The following is a 19,103-nucleotide window of genomic DNA, read 5'->3' as shown; positions in this document are numbered from 1 at the left end:
AGAGGCTCCCTTCTATGGACGTGCTGTGCGAAGTCTTTACAAACGGGATGAGAATAGAGGATGCCTCAGTGATCTCCAGCTTACCATTCAAAATCTCTGCCAAAGCTCCATTCAAAATTTCTGCTACACTCAAAGTGGCATCAGTAGTCATTGCTAGTCCAACTCCATTTCCATACTCCTCAGACAAAGCTGTCCCATGGGGATATGACACTAATATTTATATTCATGGAGTTAAGCAGGGTACCTCGACTGAAGAGACCGCAAAGTTAACTACTCCAACTGTGGGTAATATTGTGGGTACCAGCAAGATCATGAGAAGTGGAAGAATCTTTTCACCAGAAATTTCTCCAAATGTTGCTGCTGGTCCAGTCCGAGTCCCAGTTCCTAATCAAAATGTCAACGCTCGAGGCAAAGAGCCACAAGTTGAACAAGTTCAAACCCCGGTGGAGATCACTGCTGAGGATCCATCAAAGCAAGAAATGGAGGAAATATTGAAAATCATCTGCAAGAGTGATTACAATATTGTTGAGCAACTGGGGCACACCGCTTCAAAAATCTCAATGCTATCTCTGCTAAAATATTCAGAAGCTCATGCCAAAGCTCTGATGAAGTTCCTCAAAGCTGCGCATGTGCCTCAAGAGATCTCAGTCGACCAATTTGAGAATTGTGTTGCCAATCTAACCGTGAGCAATGGTCTCGGTTTCTCTGATGTGGATCTAACCCCTGCTGGGAAAAATCACAACAAAGCCTTACATATCTCCATTGAATGTAATGGCACCACTCTATCTCATGTGCTAGTAGATAACGGTTCTTCTTTGAACGTGTTACCAAAAACAGTACTAGAAAAGCTTGACTTCGAAGGAATTGTGTTACAACCAAGTGATGTTGTGGTAAGAGCCTTTGACGGGTCAACCAGAACGGTATACAGAAAAGTGAATCTCCCAATCAGAGTGGGTTCTCAGATTTTCGATTCTATCTTTTACGTAATGGAAATTCACCCAGCCTACTCCTGTTTACTTGGACGTCCTTGGATACATGGGGCAAACGCTGTAACTTCTACCCTGCATCAGAAGTTAAAATATCCAGTAAAAGGAAAGATTGTCACAGTCTATGGCGAAGAGGAATATGTGGTTAGTCACCTAAGCAATTCCAAATATGTTGAGTTGGAGGACGAATTCATCGAAACTCCATGCCAATCATTTGAGGTGGTCTCTCCAGATGTCTCTACCACCAAGCATATTCCTGCTACTCCAACTACAACTATGGCTTCTCTCAAAGATGCCAAAGCCATGATTGAACAGGGTGATTGCACAGTATGGGGACAGCATCCCGATATACCCTACAAGTCTGACAAACTAGGTCTGGGCTATGATAGTGAAAATCAAAAGAATGATCAAAGTCCTCGTTCTGAAGGATTGATGTCACACTTTGTCAGCCAAGAAGTAAACGCTATTGAAGATGAAGGAGTGTTCTTGAACCATATCATTCAGCCATATCCAGATGAGATTCCACCCATTTCCATGGGAATGTGGGATGCTGTGGGAGAACCAAATGGCGGGTATAATTATCAGTATACCACACCTCAGAATTCTTATATTGCTATGGAAGACATTACCCCGACTGGATGGGGTGATCAAATTGGAAATGACGAAAGTTTCACAAGTCCCGTCACTGAGCAATATCAAAATACACCCAAAGAAGTATGGGACACGCTAGGAGAACCCAGCGGCAAATATGACTATATGGTGAAATATTCCGCTCCTCCGAGCTCACAAATTGCTATGAAGGACATTGTCCCAACTGGATGGGATGAACAGTACGATGACAATTTCGCTCTTGAAGAAGCCAGGGAAATACCAAATAACGAGGGTTGCTTTCTGTCAGCATACACTCCTCATCAAGATGCACAAGTCTCTATTCAAAACATCATCCCGACTGCATGGGACGGCCTTATCGAGCATCTCGCTCAGCCAACAGAGATATCTCAGCCTGGGCTCTCGTATCCAGCAGAGTATATCCCTTATCCCGAAGGATCACCGGCTCATTTTCCCACTAATGAAATCAATGCTGTGGAAGATGAAGAAGACAACTGCAACTGGAACAGCTGGATACTCCCTGCTCACAACAATGGATTGAACAACTGGAAAGCTGAGGATGTGATCTCCTTTGACCAGGAGTAAATGCCATTTCCTGTTTTCTTTGTGTATATTGTGCAAAGATAAAAATGGTTCCTGAACAATCGAACCATGAGCTTGAAAGCCGTGTGCCTTAGCACACTGGTCCTTCTATAAGGGCTTATCATATCATGATCATGTGCATTCAATAAAATCATGGGACGCTTGCATATTTAAATTTTGTGATCCTTTTTCTTTCTTTCTTCGCTTTCTAATAGCTATGTTTTTTCTTCACACACACTCACATAATTAACATGCAGATTCACATACACTCTGGATCCAGTCAACAACGATTCTGCTATTGCCCGTCATGACTTTGAAAGTCCGATCTACCAAACTGAGGACGAAAGTGAGGAAGATTGTGAAGTGCCAAGAGAACTTGCAAGGCTGCTAGAACAAGAAGACAAGGCCATACAGCCTCACGAGGAGCCAATTGAGGTCATCAACTTGGGCAGCAACGAAGAAAAGAAAGAAGTCAAAATAGGGGCTGATTTAGAACACAGCGTCAAGCAAAGACTGATTCAAATGCTGCGAGACTACGTCGAGATATTCGCCTGGTCCTATGAAGATATGCCAGGCCTTGACACGGACATCGTAGTTCATCGCCTGCCAATCAAAGAAGGTAGCACTCCGGTCAAACAGAAACTACGAAGGAGTAGGCCTGATATGTCAAAAAAGATCAAAGACGAGGTTGAAAAACAGTTCAATGCCGGATTCCTAAAAGTTGTAAGTTATCCTCCTTGGATAGCTAACATCGTGCCTGTACCTAAAAAAGACGGGAAAGTCAGAATGTGCGTGGACTACAGAGATCTGAACCGGGCAAGCCCCAAAGATGATTTCCCCTTACCACACATCGATGTACTGGTTGACAATACCGCACAATGCAAGGTATTCTCCTTTATGGACGGATTCTCAGGGTACAATCAAATCAAGATGGCACCCGAAGACATGGAAAAAACAACCTTCACAACACCCTGGGGAACCTTTTGTTACAAAGTAATGCCCTTTGGTCTGAAAAACGCAGGAGCAACCTATCAACGTGCAATGGTAGCGCTATTTCATGATATGATTCATCAGGAAATAGAGGTGTATGTCGATGACATGATTGCAAAATCCAACACCGAGGAAGAGCATCTGGGTCATTTACACAAGTTGTTTGACAGACTCAAGAAATACAAGTTGCGACTGAACCCAAATAAGTGTACCTTTGGAGTAAGATCCGGCAAACTCTTAGGTTTCATCGTCAGCAGCAAAGGTATTGAGGTTGATCCCGCCAAGGTTAAAGCCATTCAAGAAATGCCTATACCTCGTACTGAGAAACAAGTCAGAGGATTCTTGGGACGTCTAAATTACATCGCCCGATTTATTGCCCACATGACTACTACTTGTGTGCCGATCTTCAAACTGTTGAAGAAAGATCAAGTGGAAAGGTGGAATGACAAATGCCAGTTAGCCTTTGACAAAATCAAAGAATATCTCCAAAAACCTCCAATCTTGTTGCCACCTGTGGAAGGCAGACCTCTGATAATGTACCTAACTGTGTTAGAAGACTCAATGGGGTGTGTACTAGGACAACATGACGAATCCGGCCGAAAGGGGCACGCAATCTACTATCTTAGCAAAAAGTTTACCGATTGTGAAACAAGATACTCACTACTCGAAAAAACTTGTTGTGCCTTAGCTTGGGCAGCTCGCCGGCTAAGACAGTACATGCTAAATCACACCACTTTCCTAATCTCCAAGATGGATCCCATCAAATACGTGTTCGAAAAACCTGCTCTCTCTAGAAGAATAGCGAGATGGCAAATGATCTTAACAGAATATGACATTCAATACACTTCACAAAAAGCAATCAAAGGAAGTGTGGTAGCTGATCATCTGGCTCATCAAGCAGTGGATGATTATCAAGCATTGAACTTTGACTTCCCAGACGAAGACATTATGCTAGTCAATGACTACAAACAACCAGGACCAGAAGAAGGACCCGAGCCAGGATCCCGGTGGACTATGGTTTTTGACGGAGCTTCTAATGCACTTGGCAATGGCATCGGAGTTGTGATCATTTCCCCCGCAGGAAGTTACACACCGTTTACTGCCAGATTATGCTTCAATTGCACTAACAATATAGCCGAATACGAAGCATGTATTCTGGGTCTCAAAGCTGCAATCGATCTAAGAATCAAATTCCTGGAAGTCTACGGAGACTCGGCCTTGGTAATCTACCAAGTCAAAGGGGAATGGGACACAAAGCACCCAAATCTAATTCCTTACAAAGAATATGTGCTGAGTTTGATTCTTTACTTCGAAGAAATCACTTTCGAACACATCCCACGCGAGGAAAATCAACTAGCTGATGCTTTAGCTACCATGTCATCCATGTTCAAAGTCAGGTGGGACAACGAGGCGCCTATGATCACCATTTACAGGCAAGATGAACCATCCTATTGCAATGAGATCGATACCGAAGGAACCGAAGAAAAACCATGGTTCCATGAAGTAAAAAGATATCTCGAAGCTCAGGAGTACCCTGAAGGGGCATCCATTAACGACAGAAAGTTTCTAAGGAGATTTGCTGCCAAATTCTTTCTAAGCAATGGAACCCTATACAAACGCAACCATGACTCGACTTTACTTTGTTGTGTAAACAAGAAGGAAGCAGAACAGATCATGGAAGAAATACACAATGGTGCCTTCGGTACTCATTCCAGTGGACATACAATGGCTAAAAAGATCCTGAGAGCAGGTTATTACTGGTCTACCATGGAAACAGACTGCCATCATCACTCCCGAACATGTCACAAATGCCAGATATACGCTGACAAAGTACATGTACCTCCAGTTCCATTAAGCGTCCTGACGGCTCCTTGGCCTTTTGCAATGTGGGGTATTGATATGATTGGAGAAATCAAACCTACTGCCTCCAACGGACATCGCTTTATCCTGGTCGCTATTGACTACTTCACAAAGTGGGTAGAAGCAGCTTCATTTGCTTCTGTCACCAAGAATGTGGTGGCCCGGTTCATCAAATACAATCTCATTTGTCGGTACGGCATCCCTGAACGGATTATCACGGACAATGGCACAAATCTAAACAACAGAATGATTACTGAACTTTGCACACAGTTCAAGATCAAGCATCATAATTCCTCTCCATATCGACCAAAGATGAACGGCACGGTGGAAGCTGCCAACAAGAACATCAAGAAAATCATACAAAAAATGACAGTAACCTACAAAGACTGGCATGAGATGTTGCCTTTTGCCCTTCATGGTTATCGCACATCTGCGCGTACTTCAACAGGGGCAACTCCATTTTCCTTAGTCTATGGTATGGAGGCAGTTCTTCCAATTGAAATTCAGATTCCTTCCCTAAGGATTATGAAAGAAGCCAATCTAGACGAAGACGATTGGATTCAAACACGGTTGGACCAGATAAACTTGATTGATGAGAAAAGGCTCGCAGCTATTTGTCATGGTCAGCTATACCAAAAGCGTATGATCAAAGCCTTCAACAAAAAAGTCAAAAGTCAAGCATACCAAACTGGTGGCTTGGTTGTCAAACGCATCATCTTACCACAAGGTGATCCCAGAGGCAAATGGACTCTCACCTACGAGGGACCATTCATAATCAAGAAAATATTCTCCGGCGGCGCCATGTTGCTTACCACCATGGATGGCGAGGATTTCCCACACCCGGTGAATGCAGACATAGTCAAAAAAATACTTCTCTTAAAAAGAAAAAACAGCTCGCTAAGTTGAAAACCTGAAAGGGCAACTTAGGCAAAAAAAAATGAGCGTCTCGGTGGATTGAAAACCCGAAAGGGCGGTCCAGGCAAAAGTTAGAGACTAAACAAATACTATCCCGGTAGGCTGAAAACCTGAAAGGGCGGCCTAGGCAAAAGTTAGGGAATGAAGCATACAACAGTGTTCCGTTCAGCTGCCTACTCACCATCAAGATTCAACACCTCAAAGACACCGATCAGTCCAATCACTTTCTTCCAACAAGTGAGGGATGAGATGCTCGAAGACAGATTGGCAATAGCAGAATTGAAACTTGACTGGATCATTTTCACATAGCTATTTATCTTCATAAATATTTTCCAAAACTTTCTGACAATTTCCTACTTCTAGGATTGTTGTCTCCCTGTTCTAACCAGCCTATCATGGCTCTTTTTCAAAAATCAATGCAGCTTAGGCTCAAAAATCACTATTTTCACTTTTTCTGTTTTAAATACGTAAACGTCCCAATGATAATTTTGAATGAACATGTGCATTTGAATATGATTGATGTTTACCAAGAAAAACAGGAATAGCATTCAGGAAATGTCCCAATTATCTGGACATCATCCCATCAGAAGAAAATCCCCAAGAGAAACATTTTGTTAGAACAAGATTTGTTCTTATCAATTATCTTAGTTTTGATGATAACAATAATATGAATTTTGTTTAAGATAATATGGTACTCTAATTCAATGCAATTTCCCTTTCAGGAAATATATATAAAGAGTACGCATAATTCAGCGCTCAGAAGATGTGTCTCAAATGGTTCAGCATGCAACATCAGAACATGGTCTGGCAAGACATCAGAAGATGGTCGAAGCAGAATCAGAACATGGGTCTATGGAAGCATCAGAAGAACATGAGATCAGAAGCACTGAAGATCAGAAGATGGTATCACGCTCAGAAGCACTTCAAGGTCAGAAGATCAGAAGATGCTGTGCACCAAGCTGTTTGACTCTGATGATATTCAAACGTCGTATTCACAAACATCAGATCAGAAGGAAGTACACGTGGCAGACTACGCTGACTGACAAAAGGAACGTTAAAGCTACTAAAGGCTACGTCAGTAGACACAGCGTGAACAAGGCTCGAGGTAGTTGACAAAAGCGTATAACATTAAATGCAAAGCTGTACGGAACACGCAAAGCATTAAATGCATTCAACGGTCATCTTCTCAACGCCTATAAATATGAAGTTCTGATGAGAAGCAAGGTTAACGATTTCGACCAATACAATTCAAATTAACTTGCTGAAACGCTGTTCAAATCTAAACTCAGAATCTTCATCTTCATCAAAGCTCACTACATTGCTGTTGTAATATCTTAGTGAGATTAAGCTTAAATTGTAAGAGAAATATCACAGTTGTGATTATCGCTTTTAAGAAGCATTTGTAAACTCTTGAATAGATTACATTAAGTTGTAAGGAACTAGAGTGATCAGTTGATCAGTATACTCTAGGAAGTCTTGGCAGTTGGCTGAGCAGGAAGTCTTGGCAGTTGGCTGAGCAGGAAGTCTTGGCAGTTGGCTGAGCAGAAAGTCTTAGGAGTGAACTAAGCCTAGAGTGATCGTGTTGATCAGTAGACTCTAGAAAAGTCTTAGGAGTGAACTAAGCAGTTGTTCCTGGAGTGATCAGGTTGTGATCAGAAGACTCTGGAAGACTTAGTTGCGGCTAAGTGGAAAACCATTGTAATCCGTGCGATTAGTGGATTAAATCCTCAGTTGAGGTAAATCATCTCTGCGGGGGTGGACTGGAGTAGCTTCGTTAACAGCGAACCAGGATAAAAATAATTGTGCATTTTATTTTTATCGCTCAAGATTTTAAGTCACACTTATTCAATCCCCCCCTTTCTAAGTGTTTTTCTATCCTTCAATTGGCATCAGAGCGCCGGTTCTAAGGTGCAAGCACTTAACCGTGTTTAGAAAAGATTCAGGAAGAGAAAAACGCTTCATTTAAAAGATGGTTGATGAAAGTGAAAGGACTATACCTACACCTGCATCTACATCTGGCTCTGCTGAGCAATACAACGGTAACAATGGTTATACTAGACCGCCGGTATTTGATGGTGAAAACTTTGAATACTGGAAAGATAAACTGGAGAGTTACTTTCTGGGTCTAGATGGTGATCTATGGGATCTTCTGATGGATGGTTACAAACATCCAGTAAATGCCAGAGGCGTGAAGCTGTCAAGGCAAGAAATGAATGATGACCAAAAGAAGCTTTTCAGGAATCATCATAAATGTAGAACTGTTTTGCTGAATGCTATCTCTCATGCTGAGTATGAGAAGATATCTAACAGGGAAACGGCCTATGACATATATGAGTCCTTGAAAATGACTCATGAAGGAAATGCTCAAGTCAAGGAGACAAAAGCTCTTGCCTTAATCCAGAAGTATGAAGCCTTCAAGATGGAGGATGATGAAGACATTGAAAAGATGTTTTCGAGATTTCAAACTCTGACTGCTGGATTGAGAGTTCTTGACAAAGGATACACCAAGGCTGATCATGTAAAGAAGATCATCAGAAGCTTACCCAGAAGATGGGGTCCGATGGTGACTGCATTCAAGATTGCGAAGAATCTGAATGAAGTTTCTCTGGAAGAGCTTATCAGTGCCTTGAGAAGCCATGAGATTGAGCTGGACGCAAATGAGCCTCAAAAGAAAGGTAAGTCTATTGCATTAAAATCTAATATCAAGAAATGCACTAACGCTTTTCAGGCTAGAGAAGAAGATCCTGAAGAATCAGAATCTGAAGAAGAAGATGAACTGTCCATGATTTCCAGAAGGCTAAATCAACTCTGGAAGACCAAGCAAAGGAAGTTCAGAGGCTTCAGAAGTTCAAGGAAATTTGAACGTGGAGAATCTTCTGATGAAAGAAGATTTGACAAGAAGAAGGTCATGTGCTATGAATGCAATGAGCCTGGACACTACAAGAATGAATGTCCAAATCTTCAGAAGGAAAGTCCCAAGAAAAAGTTTCATAAGAAGAAAGGTCTTATGGCAACCTGGGATGAGTCAGAAGATGATTCAGAAGATGAGCAGGCCAACTGTGCGCTGATGGCGACAGAAGATGACGGATCAGAATCTACATCAGAATCAGATTCTGAAGAGGTATTTTCTGAACTTACTAGAGATGAGTTAGTTTCCGGATTAACTGAACTTCTGGAATCCAAGTCTCAGATTTGTATTAAATACAAAAAGCTGAAGAAGCTATTTGAATTTGAAACAAAGAGGCTTGAATTGGAGAATTCTGAATTAAAAGAAAAAACTTTTAAAACTATCCAATAATGTTGGATTTCCTTCTGATTCAGAAAAATCCACTCCTAGTCTGAACCATATTCTGAAAGAATATGATTTAAGTTTCAGGAAGTTCCTATCTAGAAGTATTGGCAGAAGTCAGCTAGCTTCTATGATATATGCTGTGTCTGGAAACAAAAGAGTTGGCATTGGTTATGAGGGTGAAACCCCATACAAACTTGAACCTGTTGATGAAATGAAAATTACATACAAGCCATTGTATGATCAGTTCAAGTATGGCCACTCACATGATATTAGGCACACTTCACATGCACAAAGTTTTCACAGTACACACACTAAGAAGCATGTGACACAACCTAGGAAATATCATGAAACTCACATTAAGAATTATCATGCTGTTCCTCCTATTGCTTACAATGTTAAACCCAAGTTCAATCAGAACTTGAGAAAATCTAACAAGAAAGGACCCAAAAAGATGTGGGTACCTAAGGATAAGATTATTCCTATTGCAGATATCCTTGGCTGCAAGAAGGACAAAGCACAACATGTCATGGTACCTGGACTCTGGATGCTCGCGACACATGACAGGAAGAAGGTCTATGTTCCAAGACCTGGTGCTTAAGTCTGGAGGAGAAGTCAAGTTCGGAGGAGATCAGAAGGGCAAGATAATTGGCTCTGGAACTATAAAATCTGGTAACTCTCCTTCCATCTCTAATGTACTTCTTGTAGAAGGATTAACACATAACCTTTTATCTATCAGTCAATTAAGTGACAATGGTTATGATATAATCTTTAATCAAGAGTCTTGCAAGGCTGTAAATCAGAAGGATGGCTCAATCCTATTTACAGGCAAGAGGAAGAACAACATTTATAAGACAGATCTGCAAGATCTTATGAGTCAGAAGGTGACTTGTCTTATGTCTATTTCTGAAGAGCAGTGGGTCTGGCACAGGAGGTTAGGTCATGCTAGTTTGAGAAAGATCTCTCAAATTAACAAACTGAATCTTGTCAGAGGACTCCCTAATCTGAAATTCCAATCAGATGCTCTTTGTGAAGCATGTCAGAAGGGCAAGTTCTCCAAACCTGCATTCAAGTCTAAGAATGTTGTTTCTACCTCAAGGCCATTAGAACTCTTGCACATTGATCTGTTTGGACCAGTCAAAACAGCATCTGTCAGAGGAAAGAAATATGGATTAGTCATCGTAGATGATTATAGCCGCTGGACATGGGTAAAATTCTTAAAACACAAGGATGAGACTCATTCAGTGTTCTTTGATTTCTGCATTCAGATTCAATCTGAAAAAGAGTGTAAAATCATAAAGGTCAGAAGTGATCATGGTGGTGAATTTGAGAACAAATCCTTTGAAGAATTCTTCAAAGAAAATGGTATTGCCCATGATTTCTCTTGTCCTAGAACTCCACAGCAAAATGGGGTTGTAGAACGAAAGAATAGGACTCTTCAAGAAATGGCCAGAACCATGATCAATGAAACCAATATGGCTAAGCATTTCTGGGCAGAAGCAATAAACACTGCATGTTATATTCAGAATAGAATCTCTATCAGACCTATTCTAAATAAGACTCCCTATGAATTGTGGAAGAATAGAAAGCCCAACATTTCATATTTCCATCCTTTTGGATGTGTATGCTTTATTCTGAACACTAAAGATCATCTTGGTAAGTTTGATTCCAAAGCTCAAAAGTGTTTCCTTCTTGGATATTCTGAACGCTCAAAAGGCTACAGGGTATACAATACTGAAACATTGGTTGTAGAAGAATCAATCAATATCAGGTTTGATGATAAGCTTGGTTCTGAAAAACCAAAGCAAGTTGATAATTTTGCAGGTTGTGATATTGACATATCAGAAGTTGTTGAGCCAAGAAGCAACGCATCAGAAGCAGAGCTCCTCAGAAGCAAAGAATCTGAAGATCAAGTAACAGCTTCTCTGGAGGATCTAAGTATTTCTGAAGAACCATCTGTCAGAAGATCATCCAGACTCATCTCTGGTCATTCAGAAGATGTCATTCTTGGAAAGAAGGATGATCCAATCAGAACAAGAGCATTCCTTAGGAACAATGCAGACTGTCAATTAGGTCTTGTATCTTTGATCGAGCCAACTTCTGTTGATCATGCTCTAGAAGATCCAGACTGGATAATTGCTATGCAAGAAGAACTAAATCAGTTTACAAGGAATGATGTTTGGGATCTTGTTCCTAGACCAGATGGATTCAACATAACTGGTACAAAATGGGTCTTCAGAAACAAGCTCAGAATGAGAAGATGAGAAATTCTTACGTATGAGTATCCTTTGATATGAAATTTTTTTTGTTAAGAAGTTCTGATAGAAATCAATCAGAAATTGTGATTCAGTTATTACTAACGTTTCAGTGTCTAAGTTGATTCAGAATCTCTCTTCAAAGCAAAACAGCTGTAACTGGCTATCCAGATGGTAAACACGTGTTCACTATTCCTGGACAAGCGTGCGTGCAGTTGAGGGGACGTCTTCTTAGGTAACTGTGCAAATCACGTCTTTTGTCATTATTATCTCTCCTCATGTCACGTAACATTAAATGCTTTTCATCATTTACTCTCTTTTCAGTTTTCTTTTTATACTCTTCAAACGTTTCTTTTCCCTCTCATATTTCTCTCTCTCTGCATTCGGTTTCTTTTTCATCTCTCTCTTTTCATATCATAAACCCTAGCTATTTCCATTATCTGAAAGTTCATCATGAATCCATCGTCAGGCTCTGGAAATCAAGACAATAATAAGAAACAAAAGAGAAAGGCATCTGCTGAACCTGAAACCAAACCTAAAAGAGTTAGGATCTCCTATGACCCTCTCAAAATATATCAACCCCTTGACGATTCTCGTCAATCACCTTCCTCTTCAAAGACCTCCACCACCTCTTCCTCCTCATTCATCCTCTCGGAACCACCTTCTTCACCATCTGATATCTCCTCTCCTTTAACCCTTCCCTCAGATATTTCTTCATCCCTCTCATACCCTTTTCCCACCAGAACACCTAATCCCTATAGTGTTGTTCTTCCCGACTCAAGGATCACCGTCAACCCTCCAACCCCTACCACTCAAACATATCTGGAGCTCTTACATGCTGATGTAAGTGGCTGGTTGGAGATTCTTGGTGCTGCTCACCTTAATCATCTGGATGAGTATGCTACAAACAACCTCTGGAATACCTTTCGTCAGGATCTTCTGGAGAAGGCTACAGACATTCAGAGAAGGATTATGTCTGAAGCTCCTGGTGTTCGTGGTCTCCGGTTGGAAGTTGGTGAGAGCAGCCACCACTGTCTCATCAGGAACAGAAGAGTTCTTGAAGAGAAGATACCTGCAGATGAGTTGGAAGAAGAAAATCTCTGCAGAGATATCGTGGTGTGGAAACCCCGGCCTTCTGTGCTCTGGTTTCCTGTGCTGACTGGAGATTTTCAGTGGCTGTTCAACTGGTTCAGAATGAACCCTTCTGAAAATGCACCTCACATGGTCTTTCCAGTAGTGGTTTATCGTGCTGAAGTTGCTGGTCCTACTCCTCCAACAAACCTTGCAGCTATTCTTCAAGCATTGGAAGATGGAACTTCTGAGCTGCCTGAACCAGAATATGCTAAGGCTCTTTCTGAGTCAGACTCAGATGAGGAAATGGGAGATGCACAAGCTGAAGATCTTCCAGAAGATCACTCTGCTGAGATTGCTGTCCCTCTGGGCAGAAATACTGGTGCCTCTTCTTCGGGTGAAACCTCAGCTCTGATGGAGACCTTGGAAACTCTTCATCAGAATCAAGATATGCTGGCTTCTCGTTTGGATGCGCAAGAAGCAGCCAATGCTGAGTTTCGTTCCTTCATGACAAGGCAAGCTGCAAGCACTGACGGGATTCATGCTGTTCTGGCGCGGATTTTGCGTAGGCTAGGATCTTAGTCTTTTGGTCTTTGTAGTTTCCTTTCCTTGTTGCATCTGTTTTCCTGCATTCCCGTCTTGTAAAACTTTGATTATTCAATGAAAAAGTTTCTTTGTGTTTTACATTCCAGTAAATGTTTTCTTTTGTCGTTTTATACATCTGAATCTTTTTATATATACTTTTTGATGTTATGACAAAAAGGGGGAGAAAGATAAATGATAAATGATTTGATTAAATCTATCAGTTGCTGGGTAAAGGCTCCCACACATTCACTAACATGAACTGCAAGTTCTATATGGTTTAAGTGTTTTGCAGGTACAAAGAAGTGAAGTGAATCTTCAAAGCAAACACTAGAAGCAAAACCATTGAAACTGAAGCAAGCTGAGTGCTGTCAAGCTTCAGAGATCAGAAGCAAGAAAGAAGAATGAATCAGAAGCACTGACAATAGAATTTGAATATCATTGTCTATCCTGTTCTGACAAAATTCTATTTGCCCTGATACACATAATGTTATGGCTCTGATACATTATTTGCTCTGATACATGTTTTTAGCCTAAAATGCTCTGATACATTTGGCTCTGATACATATCATGTATTTGAATATACATTTTATGTTCTAACTCGTTCATGCTGACTTTTGTCGTTTAGTTTTTGTTCTGTAACATTTCAGGATGTAGAGATGCTCAGATGATGCTCTGGTACATTCAACAATGTTCTGATACAAATCTAGCATGAAGTGATGTTAGTAGACATTCAAAGTTCTGAAGCTATCCGAGGGAAGCAGAAATCAGAAGATGTGAATGTTCTAAAAGATCCAGAAATTCAAGTTCTGAAGCTGTCCTGAATGGAAGCAGAAGTCAGAAGCTGTGAATGTTCTAAAAGATCCAGAAATTCAAGTTCTGAAGCTGTCCTGAATGGAAGCAGAAGTCAGAAGCTGTGAATGTTCTGAAGATCAAAGAAATTCAAGTTCTGAAGCTGTCCAATGGAAGCAGAAGTCAGAAGCTATGGATTCTCTGAAGACAGAAGCTCATATGATCGTCTCTACCGAAATAATCAGGGAAGTCTTTTATTAAAGTTCTTCGAGTATTTATTTCAGGGGGAGATTATTTATCTCAGGGGGAGATTGTTAATCTCAGGGGGAGACATATTCATATGCTTATGCTATAGCTGTGTAATTTGTCTTTTGCCGTCTACTCTTTCTGATCGCAAATTCATATCATTTATATATGTTTTTGTCATCATCAAAAAGGGGGAGATTGTTAGAACAAGATTTGTTCTTATCAATTATCTTAGTTTTGATGATAACAATAATATGAATTTTGTTTAAGATAATATGGTACTCTAATTCAATGCAATTTCCCTTTCAGGAAATATATATAAAGAGTACGCATAATTCAGCGCTCAGAAGATGTGTCTCAAATGGTTTAGCATGCAACATCAGAACATGGTCTGGCAAGACATCAGAAGATGGTCGAAGCAGAATCAGAACATGGGTCTATGGAAGCATCAGAAGAACATGAGATCAGAAGCACTGAAGATCAGAAGATGGTATCACGCTCAGAAGCACTTCAAGGTCAGAAGATCAGAAGATGCTGTGCACCAAGCTGTTTGACTCTGATGATATTCAAACGTCGTATTCACAAACATCAGATCAGAAGGAAGTACACGTGGCAGACTACGCTGACTGACAAAAGGAACGTTAAAGCTACTAAAGGCTACGTCAGTAGACACAGCGTGAACAAGGCTCGAGGTAGTTGACAAAAGCGTATAACATTAAATGCAAAGCTGTACGGAACACGCAAAGCATTAAATGCATTCAACGGTCATCTTCTCAACGCCTATAAATATGAAGTTCTGATGAGAAGCAAGGTTAACGATTTCGACCAATACAATTCAAATTAACTTGCTGAAACGCTGTTCAAATCTAAACTCAGAATCTTCATCTTCATCAAAGCTCACTACATTGCTGTTGTAATATCTTAGTGAGATTAAGCTTAAATTGTAAGAGAAATATCACAGTTGTGATTATCGCTTTTAAGAAGCATTTGTAAACTCTTGAATAGATTACATTAAGTTGTAAGGAACTAGAGTGATCAGTTGATCAGTATACTCTAGGAAGTCTTGGCAGTTGGCTGAGCAGGAAGTCTTGGCAGTTGGCTGAGCAGGAAGTCTTGGCAGTTGGCTGAGCAGAAAGTCTTAGGAGTGAACTAAGCCTAGAGTGATCGTGTTGATCAGTAGACTCTAGAAAAGTCTTAGGAGTGAACTAAGCAGTTGTTCCTGGAGTGATCAGGTTGTGATCAGAAGACTCTGGAAGACTTAGTTGCGGCTAAGTGGAAAACCATTGTAATCCGTGCGATTAGTGGATTAAATCCTCAGTTGAGGTAAATCATCTCTGCGGGGGTGGACTGGAGTAGCTTCGTTAACAGCGAACCAGGATAAAAATAATTGTGCATTTTATTTTTATCGCTCAAGATTTTAAGTCACACTTATTCAATCCCCCCCTTTCTAAGTGTTTTTCTATCCTTCACATTTCTCAGCAAATTCCTCAAAAAGATTTTCTCTTCAAAAGAAGTCTTATCCCCCAGCAGGGTTGTTCCAGGTTACTATCTTCAGAAGGTGTGATCCCCGCACCCGGACTTGGTCAGATAGTGCATCGGAGGATTATGCATCTTCCTCATTCCCATTTGAAAGGGCATCAGAACTTCCAGCTACCTTTCATTCTCAAGAGATATTCAAAGATCCTTCAACAGAATACCAGGGTTCTCAAAGAATTTCCCCAACCAAGGGTACTCAAACAAGACAAAAGATCATCAACGATCACAATATAGTCATATCCAGATGATTGGCGGAAATTTATTTTCCCAAATAGAAGCTTGACATCTCACATTCATACATCATATTCATACATCATGCATCATGCGCATATTCATACGCATATTCATACACAACATCACATGCATATTTCTCCGGGAATATCTCACATTTACATGCATCATAAACATTGCATATCACTAACTTGATTTTTCAGGTAGACGGATATCTTCAACAAAGATGTTCTCAATCACATGCAGTGTTCACTTGAATTCCATGAACGGTTCTCTCAGATATGATCAAGCCGAAGATTCATTCTGATCACTTACCAACTCAAAAACAGACATCACAGATCTAAAGTTGATACCTCAGACGGTTCCAGAACGATCTAGCATCACAGATCTAAAGTTGATACCTCAGACGGTTCCTGAACGATCTAGCATCACAGATCTAAAGTTGATACCTCAGACGGTTCCAAAACGATCTAACATTGAAGGTCTAAAGTTGATACCTCAGACGGTTCCAAAACGATCTAACATTGAAGGTCTAAAGTTGATACCTCAGACGGTTCCAAAACGATCTAACATTGCAGATCTAAAGCGATACCTCAGACGGTTCCAGAACGATCTACTATCACAGATCTAAAGCGATACCTCAGACGGTTCCAGAATGATCTAGCATCAAAGATCTAAAGCGATACCTCAGACGGTTCCAGAACGATCTAGCATCACAGATCTAAAGCGATACCTCAGACGGTTCCAGAACGATCTAGCATCACAGATCTAAAGCGATACCTCAGACGGTTCCAGAACGATCTAGCATCAAAGATCTAAAGCGATACCTCTGACGGTTCCAGAACGATCTAGCATCACAGATCTAAAGCGATACCTCAGACGGTTCCAGAATGATCTAACATTGAAGATCTAAAGTCGATACCTCAGACGGTTCAAGAATGATCTAACATCAAAGATCTAAAGCTGATACCTCAAACGGTTCCACAATGATCAACTTTCAAAATCTAAAGCAAAAAAAACTTTGGACAAGTTCCGTAGCAATCATCCTCCAAGACTTAAAGCGGTAACCTTGGACGGTTCCGAAACAGTCAACACAAAGACTTTCAAATCCTTCATCAAGATATAATCAATGGATTCATTCTGATGAACAAACCCTCAACCCGTTTACCAGGTGGCATCTGAAAGCCCATCTCAGGTAATGTGTCAATCTGCCAACAACATTTCACAGACGACATTCAAATGCAACTTCCAACATCTCTTCTGATCAAGGTAAGTGCAAATTTTTAGGGCATCTAAATATTCAATCATCTTCTACCTTCAGATTTCAGACAATCTCTTCAGGTTTAAGAAGATTGAATAGGGGCAACTGTTATACCCCAAAATTTGCCCGCATCTTTTTTCAAGAAAACTCCAATCTGAAAATTAAGAGTCTCATATAATTATGGATTATTTCAACAAATATCCTAACATATGAAACACTTAGTTTTTAGAATTTTTCTTATACATTAATTTGGCTTGCAGTTGAATTTATTCTTACGCAAACGCCAAATACTGTTTATTACTTCACACATGCTATTTATTTATTTACAGATAAATAATACTGACACAATTGGTACAGAGTTAAATCTTTTTGCAGGCGCAGAATCAGGAAACTCAGACTGTACTGGTAACAAGTAGATTATTATTATCTTTTGTTTCCCACTAATTTTTGTACTATATTCCATTATTTTCAAAAATCTTTTCAAATCTCTTTTTCAAAAATCAAATCTCTCTTTTTCCCAACACTATCTCCACTTTCTTTCAAATCTTATTTCCACTCAAATTTTCCTTTTGTACGGAATCACATCATTCCCCAACGTCTCTATCTTTCTTTCCATTCTATAAATACCTCTCATTTCCTTCCATAAAATCTCACATCAAATTCCAACTCATCTTTCAAATTCCTACCTCATATCTATTTTCTCTTCTTCCCTAACAAGAATGGCAAAGTGGATAGAGACACTGTTTCTTACAGTCATCACCATTGCTACGGTGATCATGACTTTCTTCTGCCTGCATAGTCCTGAGGAGTGTGGACCTGCAATGGTTATGCTCCCAATCATCTACATGTTATTGTTCATAGCATGGGTCATTAATCGTCATTCTTAAAATTTGCCGTATTTCTTATTTCTTAAATGTACCGTTTATTCGTCGTACTGTTCAATATAGTATGTGATATTTGTACTGTCAGTATTAAATGTTGTACTATTTGTCATAATATTGCTTAATTACTAAGATAATATTTTGTGTGTTTTCTGCCAGTCAAATATTCCTATTTCTGTGCATTAAATGATTTTCAGGGTTATTATCGGTAATTTTGCCCGCATACCGTAAATATTAGTTATTTATTATGTCTGTGTTTTTCTAACAAGTCATGTAAATAAACTTTCATTTTTCACATAAAACAAAAACAAAAAACAACCAAAAAAGAAAATTAACTTTGACTGTTGATTTTTCACTCTAACTGCTACATCAATACCTGAACAGTCAGTCGACAGCCAAACTGTTGGCAGTACAATTCTCAGTGTTTTGTACCATCAATCAAATCAATCTTTCACAATTCAAAATTCCAAGATCTTTGTGCTAGAAGTCTTCTGAATATCACGCGATTAGCAGAAACTCAGCACTGCACAAAAATCAGGTACGCTTAACTGTCTCCTACACAAACAGTCCCTAATCAGGGTTTTTCTTGTTTTTACAGGAGCAACAAGTTTTGAGACCTCAAATGGATTTCATACACATCCATATATCTCAAAGTACCATCATACAAATTTTCAAACTTCAATTCACTCAGACGCACCGTCAGCAGCTCAAACAGTCAACAGACGACCCGTTTGACCAAAAAAGTCAACAGACAGTCAAAAATGAATTTTTTTGTCAAAGTCCATATTTTGTCAAAGGATTCATCATTTGATCATTGGATGATCATAATTCATCAAGGAAAGATCAAAAATCAACAAAACCCTAAGATTCAAAATTAGGGTTTTTGCCTGAAAAGTCAACTCAACTTTGACTGATCATAACTCTCTCATCCTTCATCCAAAAAATTCAAACCAAAGCTTGTTTTGAAGGAAATTCAATTATCTTTCAAATGCCATTGATCCCATGGTCATTGGATTC

Source organism: Vicia villosa, linkage group LG2, assembly GCF_029867415.1.
Source record: "Vicia villosa cultivar HV-30 ecotype Madison, WI linkage group LG2, Vvil1.0, whole genome shotgun sequence".
NCBI classification, from domain to species: Eukaryota; Viridiplantae; Streptophyta; class Magnoliopsida; order Fabales; family Fabaceae; genus Vicia; species Vicia villosa.
The sequence above is the reverse complement of the archived record's forward strand: the minus strand, read 5'-3'. Positions refer to the sequence as shown.